The sequence below is a fragment of the Macrosteles quadrilineatus genome, unplaced genomic scaffold, assembly GCF_028750875.1.
Source record: "Macrosteles quadrilineatus isolate MER2022 unplaced genomic scaffold, UCM_ALF_1.0 Scaffold_4__1_contigs__length_99947679, whole genome shotgun sequence".
NCBI lineage: Eukaryota > Metazoa > Arthropoda > Insecta > Hemiptera > Cicadellidae > Macrosteles > Macrosteles quadrilineatus.
The window spans coordinates 66,196,946-66,212,220 of record NW_026542597.1 but is presented as its reverse complement, the minus strand read 5'-3'; positions in this window follow the sequence as shown (position 1 = coordinate 66,212,220).

The following is a 15,275-nucleotide window of genomic DNA, read 5'->3' as shown; positions in this document are numbered from 1 at the left end:
TTTGCATTATACATTATGTGATCAATCTGCAGTAAGTTACACGAAAGAAAATTTCACATTTTCTATACCAAGCAGGACTTCAAGTTAGAATTGGGGGTTAGGATTTTTAGTTTTGGTTATCCCCTACCCCCCATAAAAGCTTATTCGAATAAGATTTATTTTGGGCACCTTATAGGTTTTGAGTTATTGTATGTAACAACAACATTAGTTAATGTTTAATACGGTTTTACAATGAACTCAACTTCTGCACACAGGTGTGGGGTGGGGTTGACCTCGATTCCGCCCCAGTAATCGTCACTAAACGTAAACATATATTGTGAAGTTTAAAAAAATCACTAGACATTCCAATATACAACTTACGATTTTAAGACTTATAAAAAAACAATTAATTGTTACTGTATAAATGAGTTTGTACCAAACTAAACTAATTTTATATTTTACAAAGTTGTGGTCGAACGGGATATTTGATAAATTGAATGGATTTTAATAAATATTTCAGTTTTCAAAGAACATGAAGTGATTCAGTATTTTTCAGTTCGTGTCATCCGTGTTAAATGGAGAATGACGTTTTATTCGGCGCCTTATGTGACGAATGGTAAGCGATTTTTAATTAACTGATTACAGTAATAACATTTTACATACGATCTAGTTAACCAGAGTAGTACCAGGTGTTACTTTTTTATGTTTTTGTTTTTTTTTGTTTGTTTTTTTTTTGTTAGTTTTTAAATTTCTTTTTGTTTGTCCAACATACTTCATCTCACAAATGTCACACTGAATTTGATAAATGCCAGATTTATAAATACCATTCATATAATATGGTTTTGAACAAGAACACTTTCTAGTTATCCTATCCAACAGTGATATCGGGCATAGCTAAACTTCTATTTGCTAGATATTTTGCAATCGAGTTCAACCAATCAGAGTTGGTTAAAACAGCATTGATTTTTCAGAAACATTATTTTGTGGCCTTAAATTAGTACCTCGTTTGACCTAAAATCCTGGTTTAGGATCAAGATTTTAATGACGACCATAGTTCTTGTAAAAATTAAATAATTAGAGCATTTCAAACCTGGTTAATGGTAAATTGGTAAATGGTAAACCTGGTGTGAAAGTAAATATTTTTGAAGGCATACAAAGTGAAAGATATCAAATCTTATGCGGATTTTTTCAACGACCATGACCAAAGTGAGCCGTTAAAAGTTTAGGGGATAAGTTTGATTTAACATTAAAGTTTTGTAACTTTGCTGAAATCTAATTTGAAATGTGTTGCATAAAATCAACTCACAACTCCACCTTTATTGTAGATCTCTGCGTCCTTGCATGCTGCTTCAATGATATTCTGTACTGTGAAACTATTTCTTGGAGTACCTTTACCAAAATAAACAATTACTACCAATAAAAACAAAACTTACTATTTGGTAAGTCTACAGGTAGAGGAGGCGGCTCCCATTACCAGGAAAAAGAGCATAAAGCTATTTGTTATACTGAAATAACTGAATTAACATTTTGGTAATATCTTGTATGACACCCATCCACCTCTTAGAGTGAGTTGGGTCTTTTCTTAGATTAAGCATACTGTATTCCACTTACGCATTCCTCGCTCCTCATGCTTAATTTATGGTCTTGTACAATTTTACCTATATTTTCACCAGTAAAAGACTGAATAGATTTTTAACCCAAGAAAAGTTTTTAGCGAATTTCCCATATAGGGAATAAGCTATTACTGTATTACTCATGGTAAGACCTGGACCCGGAACCGATTTACTTTTTTCGTATTGAGATCCCTAGAGGCGAATAACACCATCCGTTCGAATTCATATATATATTTATTTATATACAGGAATACAGGGTGAATAAAAAGTCAAGACCCCTCTAATACTTTTCCAAGTAAATATACAAAGATATCCTTTTGGTGGTCATGCAATCTTAGCAGGAAGTTTTATGTTATGATTTAGAAATTTTCTAGTGTCCCCCAAAAAGGGGGATTTTGGGGGCAACTCAAAAATGTTAAATTTAAACCACCTTCAAGTGACACCTCACTTTAAAAGTGTTTACACAAACTTAAAGAATGGTGAAACCCAGGAACATATTAAATTCAAGGTTAGAGAAGGAACATATAGTGGGAGTACATTCATGATGAGCAACACACTGGGTGGCACGTCATACTGTCACCAGTACTCAGTGCATTGCTCATCATGAACGTTAGTGGGACTATCCTTAAATGCCCTTACCCACTTGTGTACCATTCCGTCACTCATAATGTTCTCGCCATACACTTCACTAATCTTTGGATGAATTTCAATGGCTTTCACACCTTTAGCAGTTAAAATCTAATTACAGCACACACTTCACAGTCGGCGGCAGTCTCAATTAATTGGCGGCACCATTTTGAATGCTCGAAACCGGATGTAAACACGGTGTTCAGTATTTAAAAGGCCAGCTGATCATATGTGTGAAAGAGAGAGAGCATAAAAAATCCCCACATGGCCACAACAATCAATTGATACAAATTTGAAAATGTAAACATTCTGGTTCCAAGTGCAATGTCTTTTACCTTCTTCATATCGTTTTTGTCTAGCTATTTCATTTTCTCTCCTCTTACATTATTCCATTCAAAACTCTTTCTTTGAGGAACTATAATCAATTGACCGCATTATTTTTAACTCAAATTGTGTGTGTGAAAATCTAAAACTGCTATTTTGAAGATTGGTTCATCAGAAGAAACATAAGTTGCTTGTTAGGCTTACATCCTCTAGACCTTCCAGAACTTCATGTGTGGTAACCTTAACTAAATTCTAAACCAAACCAAAAGTCCATCCATTTTCTATTGTTTTGCAAAATTAAATTAATAACCCTATATACAGTCCACTTTTATTATTGCTAAAAAGCCTTTAGAATACACCAACGATATAAACATCTCAGTTAGTATTTACAACTCAGTAGTTTACATCGTTGGAATACACTACATCTTTGGTCCGTTCGCGTCGGATTGTTGATTAACCAATTGATTGAACTAATTATTTGGACTTTTGGTTAAAGACGAAAAGTTTTGGTTAATGATTAAAGCCGTTAAACATTAAAAATGTGTATTTGTGGAGAATTTTTCAATTCCGTGATGAAAATGTTCTGTCAAGAAAATGAACAAAAAAAAAAGAAAAGATCAGGTAGAATAAAAATAAAAAAAATCCCCAGCACCTCCCGTTTGAGGGTAAAATTCGTACTATACGAAAACCATCCACACCAAATAACATCCACATCAACCACGGTTCTGAGCCAAGACTAGAACAGAAACAGAACTACCTACATCAAACAAAAAACAGAACAAACAAGTGTTTGTTATACCATCACACACAAATAGATTAAAAATTTAAGTTAAAATATGAATCCTACCAAATTTTAGTAGAACACATAAACAACAGTTTTGTAAGAAAAAACCATATAGGCCTAATTAACTGGACCAGGGTTTTTTTTTAATGAATGAAACGTGTATGGAAATGTATGAAACAATACAAAAGAAGGGCATAGAGCATAGGGCATTTTACCTACTCAAGAATTTAACAAATTTAAGTGAAGGAACAAAGTATGAAAAAGTTAAGTGAAGGAAGAATGCATGAAGGATTTAAGATTTAAGTGAAGGAGAATGTATGAAGGAGTTAAGTGAAGGAAGAATGTGAAGGATTTGAGTGAAGGAAAATGTATGAGGGATTTAAGTGAAGGAAGAATGTATGGAGGATTTAAGTGAAGGAAGAATGTATGAAGGAAGTGAGATTTGAAGTAGTGTGAAAAGCAAGAGGTGAGTTTGTGCTACTTTTACTTAGACTAGGCCTAGTAAGTTTTAACAACTAGGATGATATGTTTGTTTAGGCTGTTCTTAAAACACAAATTGATTACCCAATTTAGAATGGGATCATTATCTAAACTAAAAATATCCACATAAACTAAATAGTCCTACACATTACAAGGGCTGTTGAGTTAGTGACAGTTTGCTGTGTCAGGTAAAACCAAGATAATATGCGTAGGAGAGGAAAACTGTCCACCGTCTCAAATTGAAATCCTTTTTTGAATGAAGGTAGGATTTAGTTTATTTTAACTAGGCCTATGTTTGACAATGATTTTATTTTTATTAGGCATACTAACTTACTGTACTACAGAAAAAAGATGTATGAGAAGCTTGTGACTATTGAAAGAGATTTTTAATTACCTATCAAATATATTTTTTGCTATTTTACCAAATTTTATCTACACTTTTTTTTATGATGGTGAATAGTAAAAGTTTTTTTATAAAAGCTTTTTTGAATTTGAGGCGGTTCTTATTAAACGTGAAAAATAAAACTACTGGAAAGTGTTTAACTATTAATCGGTCAGTGACACAGAAGTGGGGAAATGAGGTTCCAAACTTATTTGTGGTAAAGAACTTCAACGGAATCTTTTAACTCTTATTTACATTACACACTAATTAATTTATACATTTATATTGTTGCAGCAAACCTGGAAGCAGTTGTACATAACCTGGCAGTTACCTAGAGGCAAACTTTCTGAGTGAGTAGTATATTAATTTAATCAAAATTACTAAAAAAAACTTCTTGTTCTTTCAGCTTCCTTACATGAAGGATATTATCAATAACATTTTTGCTCTGGCAGCCATAGATGATAACATTAACATTTCATTTACGGTATTTAAATTGTGTAAATGTTTGATTGATGACACTATTGTGTTTTATCGATGTTCATAAACTGGATCTTGTGCATGAAATTAAGTTTTCTTTATAATTTTTACAATTGAAAAATATCTTATTTAAGCTTACCGCTGGTCTTATTGCAAGACCTAGACCTTTTCTTTTTCGTTTTGACTTCCCCAGAAGTCGGAAAGACAATCTGGACTATGGTAACGGGGTTATATGAGGTAAAAATAATGGGTTATCCCCACATTTTTTATCTGCTAAATATAACATTTCACAGTTTCTTCCCCAACTATTTCCTATATTTTGAAGAGCTAAAAAACAAGCAAATAGTACGTTATGTTAAATTGTATATACCGTGTTAAAGCATTGTTGTACACCTAATGGTTACAAATAAATTTCCAATAATCACAAATTTCAAATTTCCATGTTTATCTTATGGAGAATCAGTAAATTAATTGTTGTTGTTTTCTTGTTTATGGGTTAAGTAGATTTTGAAAAAAAAATGGTATTTGTTTATAAATAAGTTATCTTATTGATATTATATTGCTTGTTTTGTTAAGTATATTTTTAAAATTCCATTAAGTAAAAATTATGTCGCAAAATGTAGGCCTATACTTTTAACTAACATGTATTTATATTCTGTGTTTAGACTTGACTAAGCTGGACTTACCTGGAATAGACAAACTGGACTAGACCTTAACCTTGGACAACCTGAAATTAAAAACATTAATGAAAGCCCGACTTTGAAAAAAAACTCCAATTTGACAACGCCTGACTTAGTAAAAACTCGAATTTGGAAATTCCTGGATTTGATTTGACCAACAAGCACATACAGTGAGTAATCAATCTATCTCCCAAATACTTATATGTTGCGTTCAGCCAATAGTTTGCAAAGTATTTTTGAGAAATATAATATGCAGATTTACAGTTTTATGGTTTTGAAGTTTTGATAGAATAAGAGGTTACTCCATGTTTAATACTATGGTATTTGAAAAATATTAAGAATTTTACAAATTAAGTCCCTAGGAAAAATTAAACTTTGGAGTAGGCTTAGTTTTAAATGTATAAAATAGTACGGTGGACAAAACATTAAAATTATACGGATATTTCCACCAAAAACTCAAACTCAATAGTTGGATGTTTTTATACTATCTAAAGAGGGAGAAGATAAAAAGACTCTCATAGTGTAAAAAAGTTCCGATATTAACAAATTATTGTAATGAAACCAAAAATAATACAGTACCCTACTGTGAAATAAGTAGGAAGGAGCAGATTTGGTTAATTTTGTTGTTTTTTCAGACTGCAATTTGAGAAGGTGGAATGAAAATGGTAGAGGAGGGAGAGTTTTGCTTTAACAGAGAAGGGCTACAGAAATAAGAATAATATCATCTAGAGAAAAAAAACATTGAAAAGAGTAAGTCATTAACACCTAGAAATTGGAAAAAGGAAAAGAAGAATATGCCACAACAACAAGAGAAAGGATGATGAATAAAGTAATAACAACAACTAGAAAAGGGAAACAGGAAAAGAAGAATAGGCCATAACACTAAGAGAAAGGATGATGAATAAAGTCATAACAACTAGAAAAGGCAAAAAGTAGAATAAGTCAGAACACCAAGAGAATTTAATATAAGAAAGAAGAATACAAGTCATAACAACTAAGAAAAGGAAACAGAAAGTAGAATAAGACCAAAAGAGATGGAAAACCACGTCCAGTTTAAACCCCCCCCCCAAAAAAAAAATAAATAAAAAAATAAATAAAAAAACAAACTAAAATTGAACAAAACGAAAAAACCCAGAAAAATTTAATAACCCCAAAACAAAACAAAAATTATAAAAAGAAGAAAAATAGAAAACCGTGTATTTAACTATTTCTTATGAACAATTGGCTTTTTAATTAAACTTATTTATAAAGATTATTTTGTGTGATTGTATTAATATTAGTACATAAGGGGATGAATTAAATTAAACAGTAAGTATTTTATTGAGCGGAGCCCAGAGCGAATCGAAGCTCTATGGGATCCACTTCAATGCAAACTTTCTGAAACATAAACTCAATAACGGTTAAAACACATTTCATCCAAACTTACCAAGGTTGTTTTGACAACTGTTTGGGAGGATTAGACGAATCTAATTTCAACGTTTGATAATCATATCATATTCATATTCACTATAATATATACAATTCTATTAATATATACGTCTATCAGTTTTGAATTATTATAAACTAACTAAAGCTAAAAGTAGAAAGAATGATCTCAAATGTTTCAAGAGTCGCGATAACGAAATAGTTGGATAAATAATTTTCGTACACTTCTCTCTCACAACGAGGTTGAAAAAGTGAAGATAGTATGCACAAATAATGTGGCATTTGTGGAAGATATAAGTAGTAGGAGTAGAGTTACTGACAACGACAAATTATGTATATGATAGAGACGCTGTCCGATTTTCTTTGTACGTTGTGGAGAATACATTTTACTATCATCAATTCGTCTCCCTTTATAAGCAGCTGTAAAAAGTGGTAATTTGGTGCATTCAAATACTATTACAATTGGATTAAACCATAGACAAATATTTATTATATTTGTCAATGATTAAACTGAGTTAAAATGTTTAATATTATGACCAGTCGTAAACTTACTAAAAAGCTAGTTTGGGCAAAACTATTATTTGTGCCGAGTCAAATGATGGTTTGACGTGCAGGATAGTCTCAACAATCAGAGGGTTGCTAGTTCGATCCTGAGAAGTCAGTAGCTTTCTGAAGGTGTGAAACTGGAAACAGCTCCCCTTGGTGTGTTTTCAATTCATGATCCTGGCTAATGAAAGAGCTGATCATAGTCAAACAATGCACAGGCCAACTGCTCACTCAATTCTACACTCTCTTTACTTTCTCTCCCTGTACATGGAGTATTGTTTTCGTCAAAATTTTCTATTTTGAGTTTTGAGTGGATATATCTGTTTTTGATATACCCCTGAACTCTTAAAGTGGTTTTCGAAGTGATGTCTGTCCGTTGTGTGTGTCTGTCTGTCTGTATCAACGTTATAGACAAGTAGACAACTCTCAATGTGTTCTTTAGATCGTTGGTCTGTATGTGTGGATGTGTACAGAGCTACAGACCACACCTGTAGTCCGATTTTTATGAAATTTGGTACCAGTATGTACTTATACATGGTACCTATCTCCAGAAGATTTGCATTTTTTAAATTTTGATTTTTAATGGGGATTTACCGGTAATTAAATACATGAAATAACGGAAAAATCAAAATTTTCTAAAAAATGGCCCGAACGATTTTGATAAAAAATTAGTAAGTTGTAGCCCTTTAAATTCTGAACAAATTGGTAGATCTCCCATTCCTGTAAAAAATACGGCTCTAAAGTTATTGTAACTTATATTACTATCCCCACTAAAAAACGGAAAATGTTTGATAAAAACCTGTTCTGATTGAAATTTTTCTGTTAGGGTCTTTGTAATTCCTAAACAAAATAGTGCAACCACCCATTCCTGTAAAAATTACGGTTCAAAAGATAATGCAACTTGTGTGATTTTACCTATTAAACATCATAGTTACTCTCATCGCTTACCAATGATGGTTGTTGACAAGCTAATGGGAGAAATTATGTATAAGATTGTTGATACCGTTTATTTCTCCCTGGTATAATATTCATCTTAGTTAATACTCACCCAAGTATGCGTTACTAAATTGATAAATTGCACAGATTAAAAATAATTCTATTTTAAAATAGAATTCAGTGTGAAGGCTGGTGAAGCTGTATATTTGCGATCGACTTAGTAAAATTGAGGTACTACTTTTTACCTTAACTCAACTCCGGTGCAATTTGTTGCGCGGAAATAAGATCTAATAAGCGCCGGGACCGTCCTGCGGAAATTGCCTCCGTCGCTAATCCTTGTTTGCATCCATCGGCGGAGAAAACATCCAGAACTGACTTCGAAAGATTTACAAACTGGTCGGTGCATGGTACACTACTTGTACCGTATTGGTTGAGTTTGTAAGCTTCGTAGGATAGAAAGTGTAGACTAATCATCCATTACTGTATACTACAAATCTAATGGCTTTAGGCCGGGCGTATGCTGAGACGCACGCGGCGCAACGCACGCAACGCAGCACATGGCAGAAAACTGTGCTACCATGTTATCTAACGGCGCCGCGTAAGCTGAGACGCACGCGTGTATGTGTCTGACACACGCGTGGGCCGGCATGTCACAGTTTTCGACGCATGCGACACAACTTGGGTGCAAGCACAAAACACAGTATAGACGAACCAATTCCTCAATTCCTTTGTCGGACTAGGAGTAATAGGTACTTTCAGCCATCTTGACAACTAACCAGCTGTGCTCTCTGTAACTAAATGCGTGTGCTGCGTGGCATGTCTCAGTTTGTAGCAGACACAGATTTTCAGACACACTAAACACAACTCGTGTGAACGATGACAACAAACAAACGAGCGTCGATTGAGTTCCAATGTGAATTATCTGTGGTGTATGAAGTAAACCATGCAGTTTAGAAACGTCATGATAGGACTATCGGAACGAAGCTTTATAATTTTAAAATATTGTTATTTCATTTTTTGTACACGTAACACATTGTACTTGTTCTTAAAATCCTGTTTAGAGCTGAAAATTTAAATCAAAGGTTCATAAACTAAACTTAATAGCTACGGGAAAAATAAAAGAAAAAATACTCCTGCCACAGCAAACCTGTAAACTGAGCAAATCTCCGTTTTCCTAATTGGATATTCACTAAAACATATCTTTCAACAGGATGGATTTATTCCCTATTTAAATAAAATTAGGTATAACGAGTACTTAGGTTTGCTGCTTCAGGGAGGGTAATAACTTGTTTTTTAGTAACATACTCATAGCTTAGTATAAAATAAAATATATATATACCAATCAGTCGATAAGCAATAAAACTACATCAGTAACTCATTCTCAATGCCTATATGGAATTTACAGTTTTTCGTTTTTTTTCTTTACCAGTAAAAAATCAATTCAAGATACCACAAGTTATTTGCTTTTCAAGCCCTACAAAATAGTTTGGAGATAAATTGGTATATTATTGAGGAATTATTGGTAAATTAGAAATTATTAATTAGGAGCAAAACTGAGAAAACCAAATTGTTACCCCATAAAACACCCGAACAACCCCCCACTTCCATGTTCCGATCATGCGTTTGCGAAAACGTTCGAATACACGTAGGTTTACATTCTTATGAGACGCTCCCCTTTATTTCTTAAGATGTTTTTTTTATTTTTATTTGAAAATATGACCGCGTTTTCCAATATTGCCGACAAACTTAAATATTTTTTATGGAACAACGTGTAGCCTATATTATGATTGGTTTGGAAATTAAATGTGATTTCAAAACGTTTGTTTTCTTTTAGTTCTTTTTATACTCCCACAACCTTCGCAGAGACCAGCTACACATACCTTACTGCAGGCTGTCCAAAACGCAATGCTTTTTCCGCATTAGAGCTCTGAAGATGTACAACAATCTCCCCAAAGATTTAAGTCTTGTGAACCGTCCGCTTTTAAAAAGAAAGTTAAAGCCTGGCTAGTCGACCGACGACTGTACTCAGTTGACGAGTATTTTGATGCGTTCCACCGAGTATAGGCTCAAATCTTGACAAAAGTATTGTAAATAGTGTAAGTATTATTTTTAGTTTATCATTGACACAGTCTATCCAGAAATTTTGGTCAACGACTTCGCAGCAGGTATTAAAGGTATTAAAGCTATAAAGCTACTCGTTTAGGAGTTATGGCTTGTTGAACTTGGCTTGAATGGCTTGCTTTGTACATTCTGCATCCTGAAGATCATAAACAAGTATGTTTGGAGAGGAAAATGCATATGGTAAATAAGTCTTAAATAGTGTCTAATGATGTATGATGTCTACATTCAATTTATTAAAAAATGACTACCATTTGCCTAAAATGACAGCTAACTTTAAAATTGAAACACTCGGTATTTTATGGTCTTTTTAGATGCTATTTTGAGTACCAAGACGTATTTACTCCCTGCAATTCCTCTCAAAACTTACTCGCTTAGGAGGAACAGGAGCAGAATGTACACCACGTGCCATTTTTCCTTAGGTGCAACCACAGACAATAGACAACCATTAATTGTCTATTGTCTGTAATGCAACAAGTTGTAACAAGTTGAACAAGTTGTAAGTTGTTCTAAACGAGTAGGTATAGAAAGAAATTTAAGATAAATAGTATATTTAATCACTAGGGCCTAAAGTGACTCTTTTTGACCAGAGGTCAAGTTTTACGATCGATGCGAAGCAGAGGTCGGAAAATCAGCGAGGGTTAAAAAGTAACTTTTTGCCCGTGTGGTAAACTATATTTTTCGTCATATTGAATCATAATGAACAAAAACAGAGCTAGAAAACGAAATAATTGTTATGTAAAGATAACCTCTCAAAACGACTTCCAGCTTGTTTTCAATTGTACTATGCAAATAAGCAGCTTTTTACTTAAGTGATTCAATTATTTCGTCTATTACGATTGTGTTATTATACCATCGAAATGGCGAGCAATCGACAACAATAGGCTAAAACCTTACCTAATAAATCAATCGATAAATAATTTCGATCGATATGATTGCCACAATCGAAATTTACAACTGTTTACAACAGCTGAAAATCAGTTACTACTTGGCGACTGCATGTGTTGCGTGTGCTGCGTCTCAGCATGCGCTAGTCAAAAATTCGTGTGCTGCGTGGCTTGCGCCGCAAAACGTGGCTTGCGTGCGTTGTGTCACGTGCGTCTCAGCATACGCCCGGCCTTAGTCTGTGCAACTCTTTCCGTGTGTTACTCGTTCACGTAAAATATACTGTGCCCAATTAGAATCACAGTTAAAAAATATGGTTACTATGCTAAGGAATAACTAAGTACTATTCCCGCTTCGATACTGACCAAGAGCTCTGCCCCATTGGCTTTCAAAGTTATGAGCTGAGGATTTAAAAAATAAATATTTGGTATCCACGGAGACAATGATACAAACTCGATTCGAGCGGGAAGGTGAACTACCGGTTTATGAGATGGGATCATCTCGTCTCAAGCCGTAGTTGTGCCATGCATAACAACTCACTTGCATAATAGAGCTTTGTCTATGCATGACGATGACGTCACCACCTTCACCTTGACTGGATGGTTGTCTTCTACAGCTGACTGTTGCTTACTTGTTTAAGATATCCTCAGGTGTAGGAAAAGTCGGAAATTTAAATAGTTACAAACATAGTATTGTCATAGATAAAACATATGTTTTATATATGGTATTGTGTTAAATACTTCGTTTAAAAGTCAGCTGCTCAACGATTGGTATATAGATAAAATCATTGACTATACACAAAATAGACTTGCCATGTAATGTAAAAATTTGAAGTAAAAAAAACGTGGTGCAATCTGTTGAGATGGTCTACCAACTAATGACGATGTTCTGTGTCAAGTGATAAATCAATCAGCTGTTTGCTATGATACTGCATTGGTTTTATATTTAACCCAATAGGCCCTCCACTAGTAAGATCTGGTGAGATGGTCCTGAACTTCATCTATTTTCTTACTTCAAATTTTTATATCACATGGGAAGTCTATTTTGTGTATAGTCAATGATAAAAGTAAATGTGTGAAGTTAAACACCCATATCGGCTATAATTTATTATTTTTTTAGAACTAACCAATATATTGGAGAACTATAACTGTTATTGAGAACAAACGAAGAACTAACGATTATGAACACATTGGATACGCTGTAATGGGTACCCAAACTTCACAGACCGGCTTGTTCATTTAAAAAAGGAGGTAAGGTGTATAAAATAACAACAAAACATAAGGCATATAATACATTAATATATTTCCACAATCACTTAGTCAGAATTCCTATTTTTATTTATTAGGCAATATTGTAGTAAAATGATTAAGCATGACGGTGACGTCATCGTGGAGACCTTGATACAGCTGAATACGTACCGGATATGCAATAATATTTTTTTACTGAGGAGCGAAATAATTTGACACTTGCTGCAATAGAAATACGTTAAATTATTGTACTTGAGTCGTCACGTGAATGAGAATTTAATAGAATTTACAACGTAAAAGTAATTTTTGCACTACTGTATAGAGAAACTTGTGTATCTGCAGTTGATCATCTTTTTTCTGTAATGATAAGCCTGTCTCTGTAAACGATAAATATGTGTTAGAGAACTCCAACAATACCCAATAGTGTACGTACTATAAATAGTATACGTATACCATTCTTTTTAGTAAAAAATTGGCGATAGCTGATCCATATAGATGGGATGTCTTCTTCTGTATCCAATAGTCAATGGTAATACTACAAAATGGGGAACGAGATGGTCTTGGTTAGAGCGCGGCACTTCGGTCCCTGAGGTCTCTGGTTAAAATCCAGCCGAATCACACATGGATTTTATCTGATAATGCCGCAACCCCTAGGTCTAGCCTTAAGTAGTAATAATGTTGTGGAAAAACAATCCTGGGCTCGTAACTAGCGTCCTAGGACAAAAAATACTAAAAAAATATTACCCTGTAAATTATCGTACGTTGACTAGAAAACATATGAAAATACTCGTACAGACACAATTATTAATTTTGATACTGTAATTGATGTGACTACGTTGACTAGAATACTTCTGAAAATAGTCGTACAGACACCATAATTAATTATGATACTGCAATTGATGTGACTACGTTGACTAGAATACATCTGAAAATACTCGTACAGACACCATAATTAATTATGATACTGTAATTGATGTGACATCGAATATTGCCAGATTGTTTATCTACATTCCCATGATAGAGTAATGCCAACACACTGTCGCGATGGTGTTTGCCACAACTCGCTGTGGATATGTGAATCGTCAGCTAATAGCTAATAGGCTATCGTTGTAATGATTACACAAATATTTGCTGTTTGTTTATTCATCCCCGTGGCGTTGGAATGACAGCGATGTATGCGTTAGAAAATTACCTCCCTCTCTATATAAACACTTACTCTCTCTTTCTCTCTCTCATACTGCTTTTGTATAATACATATAATTATTGTATAATTGACCTAGACTTATTCATAAGATATAAATGAAAAATGCAATTGTTTATGATACACTATTCCATAAAATATAAATAGTGGCACGTGATCACTGTGATCAATATCTAACCTGCACACACACAATTTATTATTTCACTCGACTTTAACCTTTATAAATGTCGAATAATGAAGTAGTATTGTTTTGCTACACCGGTCCCTTATATTAAACCAAAGAGAATACAGTACTGTAAAAAAAGGGTTGAACACAGTTGAAAACTATTTATAAAACCAATGTTAAATGTTTGTCTCTTTAATCGATGGCAAGTGTGTAGTTGTTTTGTTTTTCTCAATGTTTATAATGACGCAAATTATTAGATGACTAGCAGAGTACCCGTCCTTCGTACGGGGTTGGAATATAAGTATAAAATGCTTATTGCAGTTATACTCAAGCTCTGCGTTTGCAATAAGGGAGGACACAATTTGATAAAATTTGCTTTTTTAAATTTACAGTATTCTATAGTATTACACATCTACCATAGCCATAATGTTCTACCACTTCACCTAAACAATAGAGAAAAATAAATTATCAACAATTCGCAAAATATCACAAATTATTCATGAAATGAAAAACATAAACATTACTGTAAACAATCCTACTTTGACAGTTCTCATTGCGGATCACAGTTTTTTGTTGCTGCTTAGTTCAAATTAGCTGTTTTCATAAATGCAAAAAAAAATGTGCTGCACCCTGTTGGTAAATCTTATAACTTTTTAATGCTTTTCCATATCATAGAACCAACTTTTTTAGTTAAAACAGCTGACTAAATTCTTTAATTCCCTTTAAATATGAACACTCATAAGGTTAACATGGGGAATTACAGAGCCACTGGGGCGGAGCCCGAAAGGATTTTTGAGATAAGAATATGCCTATATGTTAATCGGGAATGTAAGCTATCATCATGCCAAATATCACAAAATAGCCCAAATCCGTCCAGTGGTTTATGCGTGATTGAACTTCAAACACACAAACAAACACACATTTCACATTTATAATATTAGTAAGATGTAATTCAACACTATAAACCAGCTGATCGTATATGTTGTTTATTTATGTTTCATTTACTTTGATAACATTAGTTTCCCAAATAACAATAGTGAAATGTGTCATTAAAGAAAGGTTGTGGTTGTTCGTGATTTTGCAGAATTTCCGTGTGTGTGAAAATGATCAAAATCGTTCTACAATATTGAACAGTTTTTGCAGATTTCGACCATAGAAGGCCAATAACGCTTTACAAACGAATGGTAAGAGTTTCAAGCGTTTCGTTACTTATGCAAATAAAAATACTATGAACATCACAGTATTTCTTTCTGGATAATGAATACAGAATGTAAATTTGAAAGACATGTACATTTTGAAGAGTAAAATGCAGGTAGGTGCTGTATGAAAGGGGAGTCAAATAAATTTTGCTAATATGAACTGAGCGATACCAGACACTTCGATGCAATTGTTGGTTTCTAGTGCG